This window comes from Mastigoproctus giganteus, chromosome 10 (genome assembly GCF_048544385.1).
Source record: "Mastigoproctus giganteus isolate SK-2022 chromosome 10, ASM4854438v1, whole genome shotgun sequence".
Lineage (NCBI taxonomy): Eukaryota > Metazoa > Arthropoda > Arachnida > Uropygi > Thelyphonidae > Mastigoproctus > Mastigoproctus giganteus.
In genome coordinates, this window is record NC_143584.1 from 35,131,111 (window position 1) to 35,155,162 (window position 24,052).

Below are 24,052 nucleotides of genomic sequence, written 5' to 3' on the forward strand. Positions count from 1 at the left end.
AAACGATAAACACCCCCTTCTCGCGCAGTTACGGAGGTTTTCGCCCCATTTCTCTTTTGTTACATTTATTCATCTCCTTAACGTTAAATTTTGTTCTTATGAAAGCAAACGCATCATCCAAGAAAATAGTGGACTGGATTCAGCAAAACATCATGAAAGGTTGTGATCTCTTTTAAGTCCATTGTTGAAGGTTAAATGTCTATTTGTTCCTTTTCGAAGGATTTCTGTAGAAGTTGTAAACTTTGAGTCAAAATTTCAAGCCACAAATAAAATAAACAGGACGACAGTTGTAGACAACTCTCTCGTATGGATTCGTCCACTGTGCCAGTACAGATGATCAGTTCTGTGTGAAACAAGTTTGTTGATGCTCTTAGAATAGAATGATTTTGGCATGCTGCCAGTGCTGTTTTTCACATGTTTTTTTTTTTTTTTTTTTTTTTTGCTAGAGCCAGCCGTGTTGAATCCAAGATTATTATCAATCTTTTCAACAAGAAACTTTTTTTCAAAAAATATCAAGGCAAATATAAAATTTCTAGCAGTGCCTTACATGCGTAATCATGCCTGCTGAGCTATAAAGGGTAGGCCCATCTTAAGAAATTTGGATACCCTGGTCTAATAACATGATGTGCCCTCCTCATAGACAGAGGAGTACATATCTTTTGTAATACCAAATATTTATTTTAAAAGTAAACATTGTTCAAAAATAAAAACAACGTAACAACCAAATTATTTCCATACCGTATAGAGAAAAAAAAGGAAATAATCAAAATGTTAAATAAAAATTATAAGGATAAAATTCTGCATCTAAGATGAAACCGAAGTTAATCAATGATCTAAATCCACTTGATGAATTAAACAATGAGTCTATCAGTTCCTCTTACAGACTTGGTATATCAGTGAAATCAAAAGAAGAAATGTTGAAACCATACTTCATCTAACAATATCTGTTAGACACTATTAGATGATATATATCAATATCTGTTAGATACTTCAAATACAGATATATATATACACAGTTACGCCCAGTTAATTTATTAAAGTACAAATAAAATAAAATATAAGTACAAATTCAGTAGCTTTCGGAACACGTGTCCCTTTATCAACTGACAAATTTGAATACATTACTCATGCGTCATTGTTGTAACGTGCCACACTTTGCTTGTAATGTATTCAAATTTGTCAGTTGATAAAGGGACACGTATTCCGAAAGCTACTGAATTTGTACTTATATTTTATTTTATTTGTACTTTAATAAATTAACTGGGCATAACTGTGTATATATATCTGTATTTGAAACTATGGACCCCAGTACTCCAGGCCCATTTGTCACTGTTAGATACTATTAGATGAGGTACATCAATATCTGTTATATAAAGGATGGTTTAAATATGAATAAGAAATTTTTAATGGTACTAAGTATCAATAAATACAGACGTAGTTACTCTTTTCAGATATTCCCCCTCCCTCCTCTCTCTCTCTCTCTTTCTTTGATGGCTGCCTTGTTATTTTGAAATTTTTGTACCACCCAAAGGACTTTAATGGGCTAAATAAACTATAATTGGAACATGTTAAATCTGAACTATTATAAAGTGCCTCCTTTCAGATCTCTAAGAGATATGCATTGTCACTGCGGCTATGTTTAAGCCTGGGGTTGTCTTGATGGAAACAGATGCTTCTGGATTGGTTAACCACATCTTAGGAAGGTGTAGTGGATGTAATGTACCAGGCTCCCGACTGAAAAGAGCCCCTCAGCAGCAATAAGAATAAGCAGATAGTCCCAACACTAATTTTTGAACCCCCTTCCCCCGAACTCTAGGATCAGCCCTGTGATGACCTCTATGTTTCCATAGTAGTGCTGGTTCGATCCTCTCCAATAACTTCGAGGTCCAAATGGAAAATTTTAAGTAACAGAACGCTCGTTAATAAAATATAGTTTTGATAATGTGCTACGTACAAAATATTACAGATGCGTGTGGAAAGCCAGAAGGACGTTCCAATGCTTGAATAACGCGCAATAGTACATAATTACCAATGGCAATGATACTCTTTGAGTCATTGTCATCGATATAAAAGGCATCATTGTATCAATATGAAGTGTATCATTGTAACGAACTTCACTGAAAGCTTTTCACCATTTATACACTTCTGATTATGATAAATATTCACTGGCGTATTGAAATTTAAGTTTGGAAAACGTTTCACTTAGTTACACGAGTTTCTTGCGACAGAACTTGGTAAAAATGCGATACGCAACAGAACTTAGAGCTTCTCTTTCAGACATAACGTTGGGTACTAATTAAATTAGTCTTGACGTGCTTACTATAAGTAATTACCTTTTACCCAATGATGTCACCATAGCTCTTTTGCAATGCCTACGTTTCTCAATTTAACATATTCTCAATCTTATTTGAAATTATTTAATATATTTAATTAAATTTAAATTTAATTTGATTTATTTCAAATATTTAATTATATTTAATTAAAAAGTTTAGTTATTAAGTTTAATTATTTTTTTTTTTCTGGTGTAGAAAAGCTTATGGCTTCCTTGCATCATATCTCTTAACATCCAAATACTAAAATTAATGCTAATACTAATCATTCATTCTTTAGTATTCCATAATTACATATCTTTATATTTTATACCTTTTGACTTAGCGTACAATAACCTTAGATGCTGATGCGCCATAAAACAGAACGCTTAATTCTGCCCCACCGCAAAACTCCTCAGGAACATACTAGTTAATGAGTAACGAATGGATAATCTCGTTAGAAGTTTCCATTTCCCTGAGAGTGATACATTCAAAGAAATATTCAATAAGATCCAGCTAATTTGAACTCTGAGTGTTACTGTGGTATTAGATTTCACCAGGAAGAACCTAATATACATCACTCACTCAATTTAGTTTCTCCACCAATAGATAGAGAAGGAATATTATCAGAATCTCGGTGGTTTGTCGTGTATATATTTGTCCTCCGTAATCCAGATGCAGAAACAAGTCACTTTATTTTTAATATTTGAAAACTTCATGAAAATATTTTAATTTCCTAGGAATCCACTATTACCTAAGAAAGATAAAAATCACTGAATAAGTACTTGAGAAATTTATTATTTATTATTATTATTTTTTTTTTTTTTCCATGTAGGAAGGCTACCTTGGTATACTTGTTTGGCGATTTTTATCTTTTTTAGGTAATAGTGGATTCCTAAGAAATTAAAATACTGTCATGAAGTTTTCAAATATGAAAAATACTATGGCTTGTTTCTGCATCTGGATTACGGAGAAGAAATATATACACGACAGACCACCGATATTCTGATAATATTCCTTCTCCATCAAGGCTTCCCTGGTAGCCTTCCTACGTGAAACACGAAACAAGTTATTTTGAACAGTAGTCTCCAAATTGTCATCAATGAATACACAATCTTGTCATGCAAAACAATGGTGAGATACTGGATCACTCTTCTTTGGGATCTTCCTATGTAAAGGCCGAAGATCTTGGCAAATATCCATAAAGTTCAATGTTGGATGAAAGTAGCCAAGTTTCCGAAAAAACTGTACGTAAAGAATTCCATGTCGAATATTATGACAGAGAAGTTGTAGCAGGCCTCCTGTTACACAACCGAATGCGAAGCTGTACTTGAATTTGTGCCAAGACTGAATGCACTGCTCAGAAAAATAGAACAGTTTCATCCGATGTGCCTATACTCACATTTTTTAATCAAATGCTTTCCCTAATGAAAATCCGAATCTCAAAACTTGGAGTTACTTAGAAGTAAAGAAGAGTTTAAAGTCCATTTATCGGTATGTAGTGATATGTGTTTCAGAAGTCTTAGATTACCACATATGTTCGGAGCTTGTTCTTCATATGATGTCACATTTGCACCAATCGATGCTGCTGCCTTTCTCTGAAAATGGTGCACCCGAATACTTTTCAGGGACAATGGAACTTCATTTTATTTCAACAGCTGCTACCAGAAAGTTCAGAATGAACATGTAAGAACTCTGTCGATAATAATATAAATATTTTAAACTAGATGGCAATAGTGCTTTCGCGGTAGTTTACTTCATCACTTGCCATTAAGTGTTGTTACTCATGTATGCGAAAATATTTAATGAAGATTTGTACGACTTGCTATGCGATTTAATGAAATCAGTGTGTCAAAAGAACAAAAAATTGCATCGTTTTCTTTCAAACTTGGAAAAACATCTTGAGAAACACATGACATGTTAAGAACATATTGTGTTCCTCAAGCACAAAAGTTCATATGAATTTCAAGAATCAGTGCGCTTGCACTTCCCTGTCAGTTTCTAACTAAAAAGTGAAAAGCCTACCATTCTCTTATTCTGCCCACCTTGCTCCTTTCCATTTTTAGGCGCTTCGTATATGCATAAACTACCTACTTCTTCATGTGCATCCGTCCGCATCTAATAATTCGATTCCCAATAGATGGGCGAATTTTCATGAATTTTTACGTTTAGATCGCTGTTTTGGATATGAATCATTATTTTAGATCCAATGGTTGTTTCTTGGTCTCGTTCACCTCTGGACTTCGATTTCTTCAACACATTACCAATTGCACTAACCAACAAAAAATATTTTTTTTGTCGGCAATGAAAATATCTGATTCTGGAGAAAATAAACGCGCTGATTCCCAAAATCACTATAAAAAGTCTCTATCACGTCTATATCACAAAATGCACAAACGTTTAATGTCAAAATAAAAGGATATATATATATATATATATATATATATATATATATATATATTCGTCTAATTACCACAAAATTCGTCTAATTTTAACTTAGTTACTACTATTAAAGCCTTCCTTCTTTTTGATATATTTTATTACCATTCGGCATGGATTAACAGGCAGATGATATCAGAAACTGATAGCTCGCTAATTGTAGGAGGACACATTGAAGGGGTTAGCCCTTGATAAAGTTTCTTTCATTGTGTCACCTTCTTCCTATAATTGGCATGACATACGTATCTAGTTATTATTTTCTACTTTTATGCTTTATTAATTATTTTGTACTTTCAATATTTGTTATTTCCATTATTTATGTGTATCCCTACCAAGCTAGAACCATGGACTAGTTATAACTATTATAGCGATTAGTTGCCACCAGCTTATATATACTTGCCGTAAATATACTGCACGTTTAATAACTGCTCAAACATAATAAGACTGATGTAATGTTCTATCTAGAATTCATTGATGGCATTAATCAGTTCTTCTCCACCTTTCAGTTTTTAGTTTTTTATTGTATAATTTGCTATAATAACGGTTTATCTTGCTATAATAATTGTTAATTTATTTGCCTTATTCATTATATATATATATATATATATAATTCAAGTTTGTAATACAAGTGTAAAAAAAATATTATACTTTCTATTATATGTTTGAAGGATAGATTTACAACCCTGAGAATATGTCACGATCAGTTAATACTTGGAAAACATTGGCACAGCCTACAAAAATCCTCACCAAAAACGCTGTGTACTCTCTTCACATTGTAAATTATTGCATCGGAATTTGAACCTAAGAACCATAAGTAGAAGTCTGATTATGTTTATCACAAGAAAACGGTGGACATAATCGATTGCTAAAATTAAGAGAATTAGCTTACCGCTTAAAATAAATTAGTATGTCATACATTACTGGCTAGATTATGCGAAATCGGCATATTTTGGTAAAACGTAACTCCCTCTATATTTAATAACTGTGACGTGATGTGAAACTATCATGGTGATTTTCGAAATCTACGCATAAAAATTGGTTAAAACAGCATTTAAGTTCTTGGAGATAAAAATCGTGTTGGCTAGCGTTATCAACTTGGGAATGTTTAATTCTTGTGCAATAATAGCACGGAAAAACATTTCGGACAAACAGACAACGTAACTTCAAATTAATACTACTAATAATAATTATTTTCCCGATATGAAATCCAATTATCATTCCCCTTTCATCTCTGGTAGTCCTTCCCACTGTTCGACGTACACGTTTGAAATGAATTCCGAGTCAAAATATTTGCATATTTTGTTACACCAGCAACCAAAGAGATGTTCGATAGCTTTTGTAGGATAGTGTATATTGTAAGTATAGTAACGTGGCCAATGCTCGGATAAGTAGTATAAGCGTTTGAGTTAGCTGTGGTTCGAACCGATTTGACTGCAAAATACGGTAACGTTCTTTTATTTTCTACCTTGAAAACTCTTCAGGCCCCATATGAACTTCGATAAGTATAAACAGAAAATTTATTTTTATTATGGCCTTTAGTTTTTCTAAAGCCTCTAACAATCACTATAATAACGACAACAATGGTTATGCGAATCCCGCCACCTGAGAACTAAACAATCAGAGGGTACTTTTTTTTTTTTTTTTTTTTTACCCAAATGGTTTCTAGCTGGTTTGGGCTTTTGGTTTTTTTTTTTTTTTTTTTTTTAAGAGCATTAGCAACTAAGGCCATATTGCTCCGGTGCGGTGGTCATTCCCTGACCTTTCCGCATGCTCCGTATTTGGTGGTGACGGGCTCGAACCCCGGTCTAATCAAGAAGCGTGTGCTACGCACTGCTGCTCCTTCCCACCTGGCTACGGAGGCGCCACTGGTTTGGGCATAACTCGCTTAGTACCCAAACGTTCTTTTAATTTAAAATTTGACATTCTTTATTAAGAGAAAGCAGTGCATAAACTAAGGAGGGAGGGAAATGCTCAATCTTCTTCTCAAGAAAAAATATCCTTTTGAAGTACGAGTAAACAATAAATACTGAACTTGCATTAAAAGATACCAAGAACTAATTTTTAATAACCGCAGGTTATTACGCTGTGGGAATACAGTGATGGCTACGGTTTCCAATCCATAAAAAATAGGTTGAAGTAGCCCATAACAGGCAATCACACTTGGATGTCCATTCAAGTTGCCTATATATTTTTGTCATGCTCCTCAGAATTGTTTGGTCTGTAACATATCCCAACATCACCTTCACTTTTATCGCAAGTCATCAAGCACTACACAGACTCAACGTCCATCTGAAACTGATCTGAATTTGGGTACAAAAAATGTCATGTTATGTTATGTTTATCCACCATAAATTGCTTGTATCTTCTGGTCGGTTTATCTATATTGCTGGAGAAAAATCTTGCTGTCCTCGTCTGATATTCGAAGCGGAAAAAAAGTCCATAAACATTCCTCGCGCTGCGCCTCCGTAGCCAGGTGGGAAGGAGCAGCAGTGCGTACCACACGCTTCTTGATTAGACCGGGGTTCGAGCCCGTCACCACCAAATACGGAGAATGCGGAAAGGTCAGGGAATGACCGCCGCATATCCTGGAGCAATATGGCCTTAGTTGCTAATGCTCCTAAAAACCAAATAACAACAAACATTCCTCGCGGGATCCCAACTCTGGCCCTTTTCCACCCGGTGTGATTATAACCACTGTGCTACTCACAAGGACATGAATTTGATGATTTTGAGTACAGTCTGTTTGCCTTCAGAGAGCTTTTGATATGACACATAAATCCCGTTCGACCCTTCCTATTCCTCCTGAACAAGCTGTGCTCACTATAATGAAATTCTTCTTCTTCTGTCTCTGGATGGTACGGATACCTTACTTCAAATTTTGAAGTCTATTTTACTCCCTAGTCATCTGTCTGTGATCCACAATGACTTTCAAGTAACTATTGACGTCTGAAGAGGCATCCGACAAGGAAGCGTACTGTCAGCTATCCTGTTTGCAGCAGTTTTGGAGCCTTTCCTTGCTCAGAATCCGAACTTTGTCTCTTATGCCGACGATCTGAAGTTCTTCGTGAGCCCAGATCATAATCATCAGATTCATGATATAAACCAACAAGCTTCTAGGCAGATATTGAGTTTGGAAAGTTATCTTGCCACAACTGGGCTGCATCTGAGTCCTTCCAAATCAGCACAACTGACAATAACCAAGAAGAAAGTCAAAAATGATATCCAAATCTATGCTAGTGGGGAACCGGTGCAAAAGGTTACCTCTCATGCTGATCTTGGCCTCACCTGGGATGTTGGGCTCACATTTCAGCCTCGCTTTGCCAGGATGAGGCAGAAGACGTACGCTGCTCTTTGGGCAGTGCGTCAAGAGCTCGTTGGTGTGCATCAGCCAGCGCTGCTTGTTCGGCACATCCTGAGGTGTATTACGCCGATTCCTCTCTATGCTTCAGAAATTTGGTCATCTGCCCCTGCCTCATACCTTCAGAAGTATCTCAGTTTAGAGTACTGGTTGCTTAGATGGGTGAACAGGGTGATAGGCCACCCCCTAACTATCTCCAGGTCTATTCTACAAGCAAATCTGGGCACCACTCCCTGGAGACATCTCATCATGACAAAAAATGTCCTCACGCTTGCACGGCTTATAACGAGGCAAATTGATGCTCCATCGGTATCCACATTAATCTCTGGCCCTAGGAGGGCAAGAGGGGAGCACCCCGATTCCTGTCTCCCTCTACGTCTTACGCTGTCAAGCATTGATTCCCTGAGGAACATGTTTCCAGCCAATTGTCTTCGGATCTTCAATAAATTTAGGATCCACTCTGATAGGTTCTGTGAAGACAAGCCCTACAGGAAGGAAATCCTCAAGAACTGCTACCAGATAATGAACTTATAATACTCACCTGCTCCTGGACATGACAGACTGTGTTTTTTTTTTTTTTTTTTTAACTTGCCTATTTGTATATGATAAAGACTTTTTGTCTTCGTGCAATCATATATTTTGTATATTACTGTATATTTTGTACATTATTGTATATTTAATCCTGTAAAAGTCTCGGGTCGAGCACGCATGTACTCCTGTTTATTGTACATTGTGTTCCTCGCACCTTAGTCTGTAAATTTTCACACCCTTCTGGCACAGAGCCGTCCCGGGGTGACCCAAGGTTTCTTGGGAAAATAATAATAATAAAAATCTCTGTTAATAATACCGCAATATCCACGCTTCGATGTATCCGGATGCACTTTTATTTGTTGTAACTTTATGTTTTTGTACTTGTTGTAACTTTATGTTTTTGTATTTCTTATAACTTTATGTTTTTGTATCTTCACCAGTGGCTGTTTAAGGCCGTGTATTGTATCTGGCTCTGTATGCAATGCATATGTCTGTATTTTATGTTTTTTTCTCTGTATATAACTCATGTCCTCTAGCTGCATAGCTGTAAAAGGACAGTTCTTCGGAAATAAATTGATATTAATAATAATAATAATAATATCAGCATTCACTGACCTAATCAAAATTTCAAATTCGTTTAAGTTAGAGTACTCCTGGAATTACTATATAGGGAAATTACATTTTGTATCTTTTTATTACTCTAAAACATCCTTTATAGTTGACGAAATAGATTTTATCTGGTTGTTTTTGAACCTGTTTTAATGTTTATGGGAATTTACAGGTTAGACAGAAGTACTCATAACCCTCGTGGGTAGCTCAGTTGATATAACCACTGTCCTTCCACATGGTGTGGAAAAGACCCCAGTTCGAATGATGTCAATGAGGCGAGGAATTTTCATGGATATTTTACACAATGTTGCTGAGTTAGTCGGTCTTAGGAGACGGTAACAGTTTTTTTTCTCCCGGAATTTTTGTCCAGCAAACAGCAAATCGACCACGGGACACGCAATTTACAGACACTGTATACGATCCAGTATGGCCTAAGTTATTACTGATGCGTCTAAAACCCTACGACAACCAAGTACTCACAGTATCTTTAATCTTGCTGTAATTAATAGAAGAAAACAAGTATCTTCTATTAATTAGAGCAAGCCACGCGTAAAAAATTTTCCCTTATGAGCCTTGCACAGTCCCTAGTCTAGAATTAATCCGCAACGTTTTCAACATATATTCCTCTCATGCCTGGGCAGAACTGCAGATAAAAGAACACATTCTCAAAACATTTTACCAAAAAAAACATAATTAAACATTTTAATTATGTTTTCAAGTTACTATTACCCACATGGATCTCTATTAAACCCTATTTAATACCTTTAAAAACCGATAGCTGGTTAGACACAGCATCAATTTTGGCACATAGCAGACATCCTGTGGTTATTGTTCCATGTCTTTATTGAAACATGTTTCCAGTTTCCCCTAACAGTTTAACCCCCCCCTCAAGTAAGACTCCTGTAGAGCCTGTGAAACAAAAGTCTTGGGGACCGACTTGAGAGAGCGTTGCTTGGTACAGAATCAGAAGACCCTTGGGTCTCTTTCGAGCACCCAATTCGATTTTTCTCTATCACAACTGGACCATAATTTTCAACAAGACTGAAAAGCATGCTAAAGAGCCAAATTCTCATAGACCAATAATTTTGTTGTTTGTCTGTATGAGGAAAAATCTTAGCAAGGTTAGCAATGGGCAAACTCAGAGGAAAAGCACGGTACACTTATACACAGTATACACTCCTAGAAGTTTAACCCTATCCAGTTCACACAAATCTCAGAGTGCTCTGTATATATAAAAAAAAAAAAAAAAACCTTATTTATTGCTCCCTCCCCCTCCCAAGCTGTGGTCGGCGTAATTTCCCATTTATCCACTCTTAGTTACTTAGATTTGCCTCTAAATTAGAGGTGGACTTAGGTATAGGGAGAAAGTCTCTAGAAATGCGTTACCCGTGACAGTCACACGATGCAATCAAGATGTTTAATTTGTATAATTGAAGAAATGCTCTTTATTCTCAACTGCATTTGCTGGTATTGGCAAAATATATTTATTTAAACTATTAACTTATGAATGTATTAAATGGTCTTTTATTTTAGTATTTCTTTCGGATATTTGCTGTACTGTTATTCTCTCGTAGTGACACAACGTCCTTCTCAGAAGCAAAAAAAGGAGAAGATATGCATTTGTAAAGAAATTCTTTCATCCGTAGAAAACTTGAGAAAGGACAAAGTGGCTGAAACTAGTTGTATGTAGTTTTTGTTAATTATCTAATTTTTAAATTGTCTCCAAAATCCAAGGGCCTGAGATTATATGATCTACATTACAAAAAAAAAAAAAAAAAGAAAAAAGAAAAAAGAAACAATTTTATTTTTTAATTTCTGTTTTTGTTTTTATGTAGATAGTTGAACTTTTATAATTTTTAGGTGCTGAATGCCGCTTTTCTATCTTACTTATGGCCTGGTAGCGATTGGTTGTGTTTTGACGGAAGTAATCTTTCAAGTTCTCAATCGCTTTACTCTGCCGTTCGAAGAGGTCTATCAAACCCCTTCCTCCTTTCATGGCTGTGTTCAGTCTCTCGACGACTGCCCTTAGATAGTTTATAGAATAGAATCTTTAATTGCAGAGCATGATATACATACAATTAGTCCCGTCCCGTCACGGCATGGTGGTGCCAGGGGTATACAAAAAATATTTACAAAAGAGATATACATGAGAAAAACATATGTTACATCAGATTATTGAAAGGCAACAAAGCACAGTTTTACATTTTCAGTTCGACGAGCATTCCCTTCCTGTATTTTTTATTGTTGACCAATTCTTGGAGGTCCCCGTCGATGGCTTGCAGTGAGGGCAGCATTTGCTTTGGCAGGAATCTGCCGGTTAGTACTATCCGGTTACGGTTTGCTAGCAGGTGTGCTGAAGACCGGAGATAAGGGAGGAGGGGGGGGGGAGTGCGCCAAGAGCAGTGATCCCAGAAGTTCGGCTCTGTAATTTTACCGGTGGGAGCAGGGGGAAGGTGGAGTTTGCTGTTGGCCCATTTTAGGAGCCAGAATTCGGCAGAGAATATTCTTTTAATGTTGGATTCGGCAGCCGAGGCCCATATCTCTGAAGCATACAGTATTGTCGGGTAAAGGATTGATACGATGTATCTTTTTACCAGTTGTGGGTCGGTGGTGTGGAGTAGCTGTTGTTTGGCAACCCAGCTGTATGAGGTTTACGTGATCGTTGAAAGATAGTTTGGAGTCGAAAACGACCCCCAGATCTTTGTGCGTTTGAACACTTGGAACTGAGGAGCCGTTAAGCACAGGCTCCAACGTTGTTGGGCTGCCCTTTAGTGAATAAATTATTTGTGCAGATTTTAGGGGGTTGATTTGGAGGTTGAAAGTATTGAGGTAGTCAGCCATGTCTGCAGTTCGCTAGTGATTTGCTGAGTGGTTTCGGTTGCCGAGTTGGATGGCGATATCCTAGTAAGGAGCTTGACATCGTCAGCATATGTGATCCAATTGCACTTGTTGGTCACACACGGCACCATGATTGCTGAGAAGAGAATGCCAGACAGGACCCCCCCCCCACCCCTTGAGGCACACCGGCAGTTATGTGATGCGTGAAGGTCTTTGTTTCGATCTTTAGAACAAGGATCCTCTTGAATAGGAGAGATTCTAGGAACCAGAAATCATCGCCGCGAAAATTTAAGTAGTTTACTAAGAGACGTAGGAGATTAGGTATATAGATGGTATCAAATGCGGAATGGATGTCAAGATATATATCTGACAATTCCTGTCTTTGTTCAAAGGCTTCTAAGATGTGCAGAGTGGTTGTTGCAAGGTTAGTTATATTTGACCTTCCTGATATCCCATAGTGTATTTGCTGAGGACTGTCACAGAGAATTTGATGGGTGACAGACGGTAGCAGTGCTTTCTCCAGAATTTTTAGCAATACAGAGGCGCAAGCGATATTGGCTTGGGAGCGTCGATTGTTGGTGCTTAGGAAGGGCCGGACAGAGTACCTGTCCCACTAGGGTGGAAAGAAATGAACTTCGAGGCATCTGTTGTAAAGGTTCAGGAGTGAATCGATGATGAAGACGCTTAAGCTGGGGGATGCCATCGTCTCCGGTGGTTGCTGTGACAGGGAGAGTATTAATGACATCCCTCAGTTGTTGCTTGGAAAGTTGACGAGTCTTTGTCGTCACTGTCCTGGTGCTTCCCATGATCTCCCTCAACTCGGTGTAAGTCCACTCTACGATCCCGAAGGAGTACATCAGTACTAGGATTATTATTATTATTATTAAAATCCGTTTATTACCACAAGAAACCTTGGGTCAGCCAGGGAAGGCAATGTGCCAGAAGGGTGTGAATATTTACAGACTAAGGTGCGAGGAACACATGTGCAATATACGAGAGTACATGCGTGCTCGACCTGAGAAATTTACAGGATTAAACATAAAATTGCATGGAGACAAAAACAAAAAAGACAAAAAAAAAAAAAAGAAAAGAAAAGAAAAGAAAAGAAAGCAGTCAGTCATGTCCAAGAGCAGATTCACATCACTGATTCATTATCTGGTAGCAGTTCTTAAGGATTTCATTCCTGTAGGGCTTGTCTTCACAGAACCTATCAGGGTGTATCCCGAATTTATTGAAGATCCGAAGACAATTGGCTGGAAATATGTCCCTCACAGAATCAATGCTTGTCAGACTAAAACGCAGAGGGAGACAGGAGTCGGGGTGCTCCCCTCTTGCCTTCTTCGGGCCAGAGATTAATGTGAATACCGAAGGAGCATCAATTCGCCCCGTTATAAGCCGCGCAAGCGTGAGGACATTCCTTTCATGATGAGGTGTCTCCAGGGAGTGATATCCAGATTTGCTTGTAGGATCGATTTGGAGATAGTTAGAGGGTAGCCTACCACCCCCACCCTGTTCATCCATCTAAGTACTCCAAACTGAGATACTTGTTTAGGTATGAGGCAGGGGCAGATGACCAAATTTCGGATGCATTGAAAGGGATCGGAGAAATACACCTCAGGATGTGCCGAACAAGCAACGCTGGCCTATGCACAGCAACATGCTCCCGACACACTGCCCAAAGAGCCGCGTGCATCTTCGCCTCATTCTGAAAAAAGTGAGGCTGAAAGGTGAGCCCAACATTCCACGTGAGACCAAGGTCAGTATGGGAGATCACGTTTTGCACTAGCTCCTCACTAACAAAGATTTGGATATCGTTTTTAAGCCGCTTTTAGGGATGAGTTGGTGTTTATGGCTTAAGCTTTGTTCCTTCAGTTTAGCTTTACTTTTAGCACGCTTCTGAGTCAGGATGGTTTTGATCTCCTGGAATTCTAGCTCCTCTTGTATTTGTCTAGTTTGAATTCCATCCTGAAGCAGTTGCTGAACTTTTCGGTAAACTGGAGTAGCTGTTGGAGTTGCTTCTCAGTTGACGCGTAAAGCTTGATATCGTGTTCATATATATAAATATATATTATGTGAGGTAAAAGTTAGGCAAAAGTAATAAAAATAAATAAATATGGCTATGTAGCTATCATTAGAGGCAGCAAATGCACATCCTCGACATGATGCCTAATTATATCTGATAATTAAAATAAATATGATATTTAAAATAAAAACATCAGCCAGTAGTACGGCAATAATACAGAGCGAAACGAAACGCAAATTAATATAAAATAAACAAACAGGGAAGGGAAAGTAGAGATAATAGGACCAAAAGGTAGTCGATAATCCCCAGTATAATTTAGTCAATTAAGTCATTAAACCCAATTAATAAAAAATGATGCAAATTTAAAATAATGCCAATATAAATAATTTAGCGGTACCCCCCTCGAAGGTACCAGTTCCAAAAGACGTGAAATATCACCAAAAAAGGTTAAAGAACTACCACAAACTAAAATATCAAAATAATAGATCAAAATGATAGACTGACCATCATGCCCCATATCGACAGAGGACCACGAGGCCAATAATGGTCATGGAATCGCTGCATTTCAATCCACGTGAGACCAAGGTCAGTATGGGAGATCACGTTTTGCACTAGCTCCTCACTAACAAAGATTTGGATATCGTTTTTAAGCCGCTTTTAGGGATGAGTTGGTGTTTATGGCTTAAGCTTTGTTCCTTCAGTTTAGCTTTTCTGCCTTTGCGATGATATAAATCATCGCAAAGGCAGAAATATCGAAGAACCAAACCCTTTGCGATGATTTATATGACGATTGAAATGCAGCGATTCCATGACCATTATTGGCCTCGTGGTCCTCTGTCGATATGGGGCATGATGGTCAGTCTATCATTTTGATCTATTATTTTGATATTTTAGTTTTTGGTAGTTCTTTAATCTTTTTTGGTGATATTTCACGTCTTTTGGAACTGGTACCTTCGAAGGGGGGTACCGCTAAATTATTTATAATTGGCATTATTTTAAATTTACATCATTTTTTATTAATTGGGTTTAATGACTTAATTGACTAAATTATACTGGGGATTATCGACTACCTTTTGGTCCTATTATCTCTACTTTCCCTTCCCTGTTTGTTTATTTTATATTATTTTGCGTTTCGTTTCGCTCTGTATTATTGCCGTACTACTGGCTGATGTTTTTTTTTTTTATTTTAAATATCATATTTATTTTAATTATCAGATATATATATATATGAGTTTCCAGGGGAGGCCTTGCTAGCTTCACCTGACACCGACTAACTCAGCCACGGAGTGAAAAAGGCCCATACAAATTCCTCGCGTTATCGACGGGATTCGAACCCCGGCCTTTTCAACCCGGTGTGGGGAGGACAGTGACGATACCACTGTGCTACTACACGCACAGACCAAAACGTGATGGATTTTCTGACGTAGTGTTATTTGACAAGCGGCACCAGTGTTTTCCCACAACTCAGCATTTGGGTCTCTTGTGTAGCAAACAGTACTCTGTCAAGGCCAGATATACACTGAGTGATCACTGAATTATGACCACCCCCCATGAAAACTGAATGAGAACCGTGAACCACGTGAGGTACGAGAGTGCGGAGTTAGTCGACCTCCGTAGCATAGATAAGGTATGAGTGGTTCAGTAGGTAGTAAATTTCTGAGCGCGATGGGTAAAAGGAAGTATTTATCGGATTTTGATAAAGGACGGATTGTGGGTGCTCGACGAGCTGGTGCCTCGATTTCCCAAACGGCTGAACTGTTAGGGTGTTCGAGAGCCGCCGTAGTTAAAGTGTACCAGGACTGGCATCAAAATGGTCAAACAACGACCCGACGGCAAAACTGCCAAGGTCAGCGAAAGGGTGATGTTAGAGGTGAGCGCCGGGTCCGACGACTCGTACAGGCGAACAGGCGCAGCACTGTTGAAGAGTTTACTACCCAATACAATATGAGCCAACCCAGAACAATATCTGCCATGACCATGCGTCGCACGTATGGGCTATACCAGTAGACGACCCCTAGAGCATCGTCTCCTGACCAAGGTTCATTGGTGTAAAAGACTCGCCTGGTGCAAAGAGCATGCAAGTTGGACGTTAGAAGACAGGAAGAAGGTGTGTTGGTCGGATGAGTCACGTTATTTACTCCATACCGTGGATGGTCGTGTACGGATTTGGCCTCACCAACATGAATCTCTTCATCCATCATGCATGGTATCAAAAGTGCAGGCCGGTGGAGGCGGTTGTATGGTGTAGGGCATATTTCACTGGCAGGAACGTTGGCCCCTGGTGTATGTGGAACAACGTATCAGTGGTATCAGCTATCGTCAACTGCTTTCTCACTGTGTACTCCCCGCTATGTTACACTTTTCCCCGAATGGTGATTGTGTCTTCCAAGATGACAATGCGCCGAGCTATCAGGAACTTGCTGTGCAGGAATGGTTTCAGGAACACAGTTCTGACTTCCAGCATATTGCTTGGCCTCCGAGCTCCGCTGATATCAATTCCATAGAGCACTTTTGGGACACTATGGAAAGGCATATCAGGCATCTGGATACACCAATCATCTCCATACCTACATTGTTGACTGCATTACACACAGCTTGGTTGGCCATACCCAGGGCCGTGCCGTGCTATGATACAGAGAGGCGACCGCATCAGGCGGCGGCATAAGCAGCGAAATCAAAATACAATTTGAACCAATCAATAATTAAAAATCTTTACGCAACGCTTTTCTATATTAGTCTATGTTATTCCGATATTGATGTATACGATTTATGATTTATCGCACGCCTCTGCCTAAGCGCTTTCAGTACCCTTTGATTTCGGTTTCTGGTGTAGTAGGTTGTTGTAGTAGGTATTACTGTAGTAGATTGTTGTAGTTGATATCATTATTTTAAAGTAGTTTATATTTTCAAAATAAAAATAGTATTCGTACATTTTGTGCAGTTTTTTTTTAAAATCACAATCGAAGGTTATTTTAAAGAAAAAACATTTAAGGGGTGGCATTTCGAAGACCTGCATCATACTGACAAAATCTACTGCCCGGCCCTGGTCATACCGCACGTAACGCTTCCGACATCTTGTTGAACCAATGCCACGTCGGATAGCTGCTGTACTGAGAGCAAAAAGAGGACCTACAATGTATTAGGTAGGTGATCATAATTCAGTGATCACTCGGTGTATGTTCGTGGTCAGTATTGGGTTATGTTGTTCATCTGGCCGCTTAGCCTGGCGTCCGTGAAGCACCCGGGCCACTAGTTACCGTCACTGGCACGAGGAGTGGCGCCAGGGCAGTAGGAAGAGAACTCTGGCTAGATCGACCCCGGGGTGGTCTGATCTTCCCAGGGAGGACCCATAACGGTTGATTACAGACAGAACTGTTTGCTTTGGTTGGTTGTAATAGTGATTCAGGTGTATCAGCAACTTAGGCCATATTGCGCCGTACATAATATGTCTCTAAATTACGTGTGCTCTTTTCTACGGTCGAATTGCTGTTTGCTGGAAGAAAAACCCAAGTTTCCGGGAGAAAAAACCACACCACCTTTGCCTGAGACAGACTAATTCAGCCATTTTGCGAAAAATACCCATAAAAATTCCTTGCGTCATTGATGGGTTTCGAACTGGGGTCTTTTCCACCTAGTTTGGGAGGACGGTGATTATACTAACTGTGTTGCTCAAAGGGGCAACCACCGTGCGCTCTGAGCATCTTCCTGGAAGATTCTTCTCCTGATAGTGACCGGTTTGTCCGTGATGTTTTAACCTTCATAGTGGTTCTCAATTTTGCCAAACTTGCTTCTAGGAAGTTTGTCACTGTCAGGTTGATTCTGTAGATCTTTAGCTGTTTTGTCAGCCAGCTATGGGACATGGAGTCGAAAGCCTTACGGTAGTTGATATGTACAGGTTGCGGTTCATTCTGGCTTTCTAAGTGGTCCAATATTTTTTTGGTTATGCATGTGATCAGGATCTTGTACGTTGCTAGGGGACAGGGTTATACGTTATACTTTGTCGAGTTTCTGTTAACTTTATCTTTAGCCTATAAGTAGGTGATCCATGAGTCAGAGATTCTGGGATCGTTTCGAGATGTCTTATCGTCTGGGTGAACTCCTCCGCTAGGTGCTTGTATATGCAGCTGAATTTATCGCACCAGTAGTTGTCGATGTTGTCTGTTCCTGAATTTTGTCAGTTGTGAGACCTCCTGATCGCCTGTTTTACTTCTTCCTCACGACGTTCCCATTCTACCGTTTGTTTGTTTGGGATTTTTTGGCGCATTAGCAACTACGGCTATAATGCGCCAAGACTACCCATTCTACCATCTCTTGTATGTCATTGGTTTTCTTCGTTCTAGTCTATCCAGGGGTTCCGGGCATTGTCGAATTTCGCTGCTCTACAGGTTCCCCCAAAAATTCTCAGTAGTATTCGAGAATTCTGGTTTGTTGCCAAAGCTATTGGCAGAAAATTCTGTCTATCAATACTTCTACCTCTGTTATAATTTACTTATTCTATTGCATATTCAGCTAAAACAGAGTCGACCTACTAGCATCCTATTTTTCTTCTAACCCTGTATCGACGATTTTGGTAAACCATCTCCTGTCTTATCCAATACGCTCCACTCAATGCTCCTCCTGCTGTCTTCCGAGAAAAGTATGTTAGAAGAATTCTGACCAGCCTTGATGCCCAGAAAGCTCCAGAAACCGACGACACTTCACTTGTTCTCAAAACTTGTGCTCCTCAGAATGCTGTGTCATCTTCTGTGTCATCTTTTTCCACTTTCTTATTCCACTAGTGTTTTTGACTTCTGCTTGGAAATTTTCTCATATCCAGCTAGTTCCTAAAATGGTGATAAATCGCTCCCAATTATTGTCCAATTACATTTAGGCACACTCTTTCAAAAAGTAACGGAAAATCAATCAATCCTGAACTCTTAAGCTATCTGGGAACTTTCCATCTGATTAATAAACCTCCTGTATGGATTCCGTCAGTGCCATTTCATTGGTGATATATTGGCTTATGTTACTCATATTTAGAAAAATTCGATGGAAAAATTTGGTTTAACCCTTGACGTTTGTAAAGCTTCTGATCGCGTTTGGCATAAAGATCTTTTAAACAAGCTAAAATCTTATGGCCTGTCGACTGTTTTTTTTTTTTGCAAATGGGTATCCAGTTGTCTTTCTGAATGCTTATTGAGGCGATGGCAGAAGGTGCTTTGTCTTCTAACTTCTACTAATACTGTGGTGCCCCATGGCTCAGTTTATCCTATCATTTTCCTCTTGTATATTAAGGACTTTCTTCCACTGGCAGTAAATCCTATCTACAGCTTCGCTGATGAGAGCATACTACATTTTACTTCCAGTTTGAGAAAGCTTTGCCCTGCACGAACAGCCTCAACGTCTCAAATATACATCACCAATTCCTTAAATGACGATCTCCCGGTAAATCTCCAATGGGGAAGAATAAAACTTAGTTAACTTCAATCCTTTCTTTTTTTTTTTATTTTTTATTTTTATGTAAACCCCGAACACGTGAGGTGTTCGATCCTATAGTATTTAGTACCGTGCTTGGGTTGGATGTTGAGAAGACGAAAGAAGATATTTGTTGACATTGGACTTGAACTTCTGTAGACTAATTTTCAGGAAACACCTAAGAAGGAAGGTTGTTCCAGAAAACGGCAGCTGAATGAATAAACGAGGAAGATGAAAAGTTGGTTCTGTGAGTTTGAAGTTGGACAGTAAATGGACGTTGGCTGGTGGCGGCACGTGTTCGGACTGTTTTGAAAGAGATAGCGGGAGAATGATAGAAGCCAATTCAGAAGAACAGTGCCCATGGCAGTATCTGTAGAAGAGGCATGCAGCAGAAACAGTACTTCTATGAGACAGTGAGTGGAGAGACTCTGTTAGAGATGAATCATTGATTAACCTAACTGCCCTCTTCTGAATTGAATCAAGAAGCCTGAGAGAGGTTTTGGGGGACACCTCCCCAGATGTGGGAACAATATTCCATGGAAGGGCGGATTCGCGATTTATACAGAGTGAGCAGCTGTTTGGAAGAAAAGTAACGCCGCGAGCGAAAGAGAAAACCAAGTTTTTTAGATGCAGAAGAAGCAATATTTGTAATGTGCTTGTGCCAAGAGAGATTAGAAGTCAGGGTAATCCCCAAAAGAGATATATCATTTTGCCTAGAAATCGGAGTGTCACAAAAGATAAGCATAGGAGCAGAAGAATCCTTTTTGCGAGATATAAGGCAAAACTGAGTTTTAAAAGGACTGAAATCGATTAAGTTGTCTTTGCCCCACTGGAGAATTACCTGAAGATCGGCATTTAAGGAATTGGTAGCAGCTGATTGAGCAGGACAAGGTTTCTCAAAATGGAAAGTGGAATGCAATGTGCTATCATCGGCAAAACTATGGATAGGATTTCTAGTCATTGGAGGAAGGCCATTAATATACAAGAGGAAAAGAGTGGAGGAAAGAACCGAACCTTGGGGGATACCGGCATTAGTGGAGAAGTTAGAAGACAGAGAGCCATCTACCATCACCCTCATTGAGCGATCAGAGAGAAAACTGGATAACCAATTACAAAAAAAAACAGTTGGCAAACTATAAGATGGAAGCTTTTTTAGAAGACCTTTATGCCAAACACGATCAAAAGCCTTTGAGATGTCAAGAGCAACTACTTGTGTTTCACGGAACCTTTCCATTAAATTAGTCTATAAATGGGTAACATAAGCCAAAATATCACCAGTGGATCGGCACTGACGGAATCCATACTGACGATCGTTGATCAGACGGAAGGTTTCTAGGTAGTTTAAGAGTTGGCGGTTAATTGATTTCTCCATTACTTTAGAAAGAGTAGAAGTAATTGCAATGGGACGATAATTGGCTGGGAGGGATTTGTCACTCTTTTTAGGAACTGGCTGGATATGAGCAAATTTCCAAGCAGAAGGAAAAACACCTTTGGAATAAGAAAGTGAAAAAAGGCGGAAAAGAATAGGAGTAAATTCAGGAGCACAGGTTTTGAGAACAAGTGGAGAAATATCATCGGGACCTGGAGCTTTCTTAGCATCAAGATTCGTCAAAATCCTTCTGACATCCTTTTGACGGAAGACCACAGGAGGCATTGAATGGAGCGTGTTGGGAATGGTGGGAGGTGTTTTACCAAGATCATTAATACATGAGTTGGAAAAAAAATGGGATGCTAGCAGGTCACCTTTATCCTTGGCTGAAGTGACAACAGAACCATCTGGTTTGGACAGAGGTAGGAGCAGAGATGGGCAAAAGTTGCGGCCAATAGCTTTGGCAAGAGACCAGAATGCTCGGCTACCATTAGGGCAAGAAGAAAGTTTTCTACTCTTAGCCTGTTCAAACTCTAGTTTGGACTGATTAATAACTGCTTTACAATTGTTGCGAGCTTTGGTGTAGGCAGAAAATGAAACTGATGAATTAGAAACAAGCCAATTACGATATGCAACATTCTTCTCTTGAACAGCCTTGGCACATTTATTGGAAAACCAAGGTTTAGATAAAGGACGAGATTTTAAAGTGGAGTGTGGGATAAAGGATTCCATTCCTGCAAGAATAACTTCACTGACACGATCTGAGCAAACGTAGACATCAGAAGTTTTGAAACAGTAAACCGACAAAGGAAAAGAAGAAAATAAGTCTTGTAGGTCATCCCAATTTTCATTCTTGTAATGCTAAACAACACGAGGTTGAGAATAGCCATGAGATAAAGGTTCCATTGGAAAAGAGAAAATCACCAAGTTGTGATCGGAAGTGCCTAAAGGACCTCTCACTTCGACCGTGTACTTAGAAGGGTTGTTTGTGAGAAAAAGATCAAGCGTATTGGCTGGTGCAAGGTCATTAGTAATTGCAAAAGTCTCAGCATCTCGACCAGCTGGGTCGGTGTGACTAGAAAACGGAAGCCAGCTGGAGTTGTAAACATTAAAATCACCAAGGAAAATTACCTCACTGTTAGGAAAATTGGACTGGAGAAAGTCAAGTTGCAAAGAGAGGAAGTCAAAGAGCTCCAAGTGATTAGTGGAGTTGGGAGAACGGTAGAGACAACAAATGAATTTGACACAATGAGGTAGAGAGATTTTAAGCCAGAGAAGATCAAAGAGAGGAGATTCCAAATTGCCAAGTCTCTGACAGGGAATATCAGAACGGGCATATGCACAAGTACCACCTTTGAGGCGAAAGGGATCATACAGTGAATAATTTGGGCATCTGAGATGAGCAGTAGTTGAATTAACCGATAACCGAGATTCTGTCAGAAAAAGAAGTACATGGGGTTTGGCAGACTGTAAGTGGAAATGGACATTGTTGAGATTAGAATTGAGACCATGTATATTTGTGAAATGAATTAGGAAGTGCTTGGGAGGTTTAGATCTTTTCGCAGAAAAGCTTGCTCTATTAGTTTGACAATTCATGGTGTATTCAATAGTAAGAAAAAGTGGGTGGGACATGCTGTATGAAGTAATGAAATTTTTGGATATGGCGTACATGTGGTAAGATATATCCAGATCCTTGACACAACGTGGCCTTCACAATGCTCCCCGCATACACACTACTCGGACTGCCTCCAGTCACTATCTGGCAGAGTAGAGGTAGTAAGATTATACACTAGCTGATCCGGAAGCCTCCTAGAGAGTTACCAATAGGTTCGGTTCGGTGTACTAACTAGCGGGCGGCCTGCGAACACCGTTTTAGAGCTGTACCCTCGAAATGTAAGGAATATTGGATCTCGCCACGATGTTCATCATAACCTCAAAAGTCATCAATCATACTGCATGATGGAAGAGATAGGGTAGGGTTGACAGGAACTTATCTCTAGAGACTAAACATGGGTTCTACCACTTCAAGCCTACAATAAGCAAAGTGGTGGTATTGCACCGATTGATGAGTCATCTACCACCTAGGACTGCCTGGTAACATAGAGGGTCGGCGTTCCTCCATGTGGTGTGGGCACCACACCTCGACCCCTGCTTACGTTGGCTCACGCCTGTGTACTCACCCACCATCAGTCCCACCATCGTGAAGGTGCAAGCAGAGAATTTGGCTGTCACAGACCGTCCGGACTTCGCCGAAATTGGGTCCACTTGACTTGAGCGTCACCCGAATATCAGTTCCATCAGCGTTTTAGACTCAAAGGTAGCAAGTACAGCTTGTCTGGCATATCTGAGAGAATGTCTGTGACAACCTCAAGGACCGTTTCTAAAACTCAATGATCTGTTATCTCTCTAAAAAAAAAAAAAAAAAGAATCTACTGCTCTGTGTTCATCTTCGACGACGCTCTGATTTCTAGAGAGATCATATATTTCTATTAGGGATTACCTTGACTTTTCTTTCTTGCATAAGCACATCACAGATATTGCTTCCTCTGCATAAAAAGGGTTTTATTTTTCGTTCTCGGTGTTACTTTTCTTCCAAACAACTACTTAATTTATAGAAATCTCAAATTCGCCCTACAATGGGATATTGTTCCCACATCTGTCATGCTGTCTCCGAACCTCTCTCAAGCTTCTGGACTTCATTCAAAAGAGGACAGTCAGAGGTCCTTCGAATGCTTTTTCTATAGTAACAACTATAATTTCTTATATAATTTTCTATATATATTTTTTTCTATAGTGGCAACTATAATGGCAACTATAACTTTTAAACTGGCAACTATAATTCACACTCTCTTCCAAACCAGTCTGAAATCGTGCCGGAAGCAATCATCATCCATTCAATGTCCAAATTCAAACTCGCAGAACCTACTTTTCTTTATTATCCCTTTCACTTCTCTTTTCTGGAACAACCCTCCGTCGCAGGTATTTTCCGAAAATGACAATCTACAAAAATTCAAATCTAATAACAAGATATCTTCTGCCTTCTCAGCTTTCAACTCATGCACGGTACTAAGTACTATAAGTTCTAATAACTTGTTTGAGTTTTTTTTTGGGGGGGGGGGGAA

General features: G+C 39.2%; 1 protein-coding gene across 2 annotated transcripts in view; it reads left to right on the forward strand.

The window, feature by feature from the left end:
• Positions 1-24,052, forward strand: part of LOC150078969 (uncharacterized) — a 213,264-nt gene that overhangs the window by 64,471 nt on the left and 124,741 nt on the right. The window contains exon 2 of one of the 2 annotated variants that reach the window (XM_090383952.1): positions 10,821-10,928. The exons of the other annotated variant lie outside the window; for it this stretch is intronic. The gene's annotated coding sequence lies outside the window, so the exon portion shown is untranslated. The remainder of the gene's footprint in view (positions 1-10,820; positions 10,929-24,052) is intronic. 2 annotated transcript variants of the gene reach the window in all.